Genomic DNA, 3,986 nt, shown 5'->3' with positions numbered 1-3,986 from the left:
GAATTGACAACTCAACTGCTAATACTCAATAATATTCTTTGGCTCCCCTTGTATCAAATCAATAAATTTGGGTTGAATACTTTACCCTCGAAAGCTGTTGTGATCCCCTACACTTGTGGGTTATCACTTACCCACTCACTTGTACCCTTGGATAGAAGGCATTCTCACCTCTGGCAAAAAATTTGTCCTCCTCAATGGCATCCTTGGTGACTAGATCCCCTGCAAGAACAACCTACGATAGGGTGATCCTTTTATCACCTGCCACTATATCATTTTAGATGATGTCTTACAACAGATGATGCTAAAAGCGACCAACCTGTCGGAGAATAGCTCGTGCCATCCGGTATGCCCCCGATCTCCCCCCATCTATTCTTTAGTACGTAGACAACACCCTAATCATCGCTCATGCCTCCTCTAACGCAGCTCTCCAACTGAAACATATCCTTGATGATTTCATTCCCTCCACTAGGATCAACATAAAATTTTGCAAGACAACGTTTGTCTCGTTACACGTTTACACAAAAATCGTTGCCTCGATCGCCAAAACCATTGCTTGTGACACCTCTAACATCCCCCAAACTTACCTTGGCCTACCTCTCTCGCTGCATAAACTTCTAGCCCATAATCACAAAAAGCATGAGCTATCTCCTTGGGTGGTGTGCCAAATTGTTGTTGCATACTAGTAGACTTGTCCTAGTTTCTTCGGTTTTAGACTCACTTGCAACATATTTTATGTCAGTTTTGAACTTCCAAATAAATGATCAAAGCTTTGGATGCTATTAGGAGAGCGTTTCCTAGGCTACAGAAGAATCGTGTACCGGGTCCAAATGGGTTATTGAGCGGAAAGATCTTTGTGCAAACCTAAGGAATTTGTGGTCTTAGCATAATAAATCTAGCTACACAAAATGATTGTCTACTTATGAAGTTTGTCTACAAATACCCTAACACATACCCAGTAGCGAAGCCAGAAATTTTTGGAGTCTGGGCAAGTTTGAGCCTTCAGGTGAAACAAAAGTCGGGTGTTTGGCTGTACAACATATAAAATATCTCCAAACTTCTAAACCACAAATTATATTGTATATGTTGGATATTAGGAGGATACTTATAAATTTCTGCCTATTTCTTCAAACACACTCAATCTCATTTGGATTAAACTCATTAGCAACGTTAGGTGATGGTTGTGGCTCTACTTTGCTTCTGATTACATCTTATTCACACTTGGAGTGCTTGATCTATTAACCACAAACCTCCTCATCTCTGAAATTTATGATTTTAACATTGAAGTTAACATTAACTATTTAGAACGAATATTTGGACAAAAGACTGTTGGGAAATGTAGTATTTCAAAAATTTGCTACAATCATGCAAGATCTATCTAGGAGAAGCATAGCAACGAGTGGGGAGAGTGTGTCCACGTACCCTCGTAGACGAAAAGCGGAAGCGTTTAGTAACACGGTTGATGTAGTCGAACGTCTTCGCGATCCAACAGATCCAAGTACCAAACACATGGCACCTCCGCGATCTGCACACGTTCAGCTCGGTGACGTCCCTCGAACTCTTGATCCAGTTGAGGCCGAGGGAGAGTTTTGTCAGCATGACAGCGTGGTGACGGTGATGATGAAGTTACCGGCGCAGGGCTTCGCCTAAGCACTAGGCGATATGACCGAGGTGTAAAACTATGGAGGGGGGCACCGCACACGGCTAAAGATCAACTTGTGTGTCTTTGGGTGCCCCCCTCCCACGTATATAAACGAGGGGGGAAGAGGAGGCCTGCCCAAGGGGGGCGCCAAAGGGGTAAGTCCTACTTGGACTCCCGGTCCAAGTAGGATTCAGCCCCCCTTTTCCTATTCCAACTAGGAAAAGGAAGGGAAGGAGGAAGAGGGGAGAAGGAAGGAGGGGGCGCCACCCCCTCCTAGTCCAACTCGGACCAGCCCATGGAGGGGGGGGGGGCGCGGCCACCCCTTGAGGCCCTTCTCTCCTTTCCCATATGGCCCATTAAGACCCACTACTTCCCCCGGCGAATTCCCATAAATCTCCGGTACTCCGAAAAATACCCGAATCACTCGGAACCTTTCTGATGTCCGAATATGGCCTTCCAATATATCAATATTTACCTCTCGACCATTTCGAGACTCCTCGTCATGTCCGTGATCTCATCCGGGGCTCCAAACAAACTTCGGTCATCAAATCACATAACTCATAATACAAATCATCATCGAACGTTAAGCGTGCGGACCCTACGGGTTCGAGAACTATGTAGACAGACCGACACACATCTACGGTCAATAACCAATAGCAGAACCTGGATGCTCATATTGGCTCCTACATATTCTACGAAGATCTTTATCGGTCAAACCGCATAACAACATACGCTGTTCCCTTTGTCATCGGTATGTTACTTGCCTCACATTTCGATCGTCGGTATCATCATACCTAGTTAAATCTCGTTACCGACAAGTCTCTTTACTCGTTCCGTAATGCATCATCACGTATCTAACTCATTAGTCACATTGCTTGCAAGGCTTATAGTGATGATCATTACCGAGAGGGCCCAGAGATACCTCTTCAAAAACCAGAGTGACAAATCCTAATCTGGATCTATGCCAACCCAACAAACACCTTCGGAGACACCTATAGAGCATCTTTATAATCACCTAGTTACGTTGTGACATTTGATAGCACACAAGGTGTTCCTCCGGTATTCGGGAGTTGCATAATCTCATAGTCAAAGGAACATGTATAAGTCATGAAGAAAGCAATGTCAATAAAACTTAACGATCATTATGCTAAGCTAATGGATGGGTGATGTGATCCCTTTCATGAAATTACATGTGATCCCGTTCATCAAATGACAACACATGTCTATGTTCATAAAACTTAACCATCTTTGATTAACGAGCTAGTCAAGTAGAGGCATACTAGGGACACTCTGTTTGTCTATGTATTCACACATGTACTAAGTTTCCAGTTAATACAATTCTAGCATGAATAATAAACATTTATCATGATATAAGGAAATATAAATAACAACTTTATTATTGCCTCTAGGGCATATTTCCTTCAGTCTCCCAGTTGCACTAGAGTCAATAATCTAGTTCACATTGCCATGTGATTTAACACCAATAGTTCACACGACCATGTGATTAACACCCATAGTTCATATCGCCATGTGACCAACACTCAAAGGGTTTACTAGAGTCAATAATCTAGTTCACATCGCTATGTGATTAACACCCAAGAGTAATAAGGTATGATCATGTTTTGCTTGTGAGAGAAATTTTAGTCCACGGGTCTGCAATATTTAGATCCGTATGTATTTTGCAATTTTCTATGCCTACAATGCTCTGCACGGACCTACACTAGCTAATTGCTCCCACTTTAAATATGTATCTAGATCGAGTCTTAGAGTCATCCAGATCGGTGTCAAAGCTTGCATCGATGTAAATCTTTACGATGAACATTTTGTCACCTCCATAACCGAGAAACATTTCTGTATTCCACTAAGGATAATTTTGACCGCTGTCCAGTGATCCACTCCTGGATCTCTATTGTACCCTCTTGCCAAACTCATGTCGAGGTACACAATAGGTCTGGTACACAACATAGCATATTTATAGAACCTATGACTGAGGCATAGGGAATGACTTTTCACTCTCTTTCTATTTTCTGCCGTGGTCGGGTTTTGAGTCCTTACTCAACTTTACACCTTGTTACACAGGCAAGAACTTCTTCTTTTAGTGTTCCACCTTGAACTACTTCAAAAACTTGTCAAGGTATGTACTCATTGAAAAAACTTATCAAGCATCTTGATCAATCTCTATAGATCTTGATGCTCAATATGTAAGCAGCTTCATCGAGGTCTTTCTCTGAAAAACTCCTTTCAAATACTCCTTTATGCTTTCCAGAAAATTCTACATCATTTCCGATCAACAATATGTCATTCACATATACTTATCAGAAAGGTTGCGGTGCTCCCACTCATGCTT

The sequence above is a fragment of the Triticum aestivum genome, chromosome 2B, assembly GCF_018294505.1.
Source record: "Triticum aestivum cultivar Chinese Spring chromosome 2B, IWGSC CS RefSeq v2.1, whole genome shotgun sequence".
In the NCBI taxonomy this organism is placed as follows: domain Eukaryota; kingdom Viridiplantae; phylum Streptophyta; class Magnoliopsida; order Poales; family Poaceae; genus Triticum; species Triticum aestivum.
Note: the sequence above shows the minus strand (reverse complement) of the source record.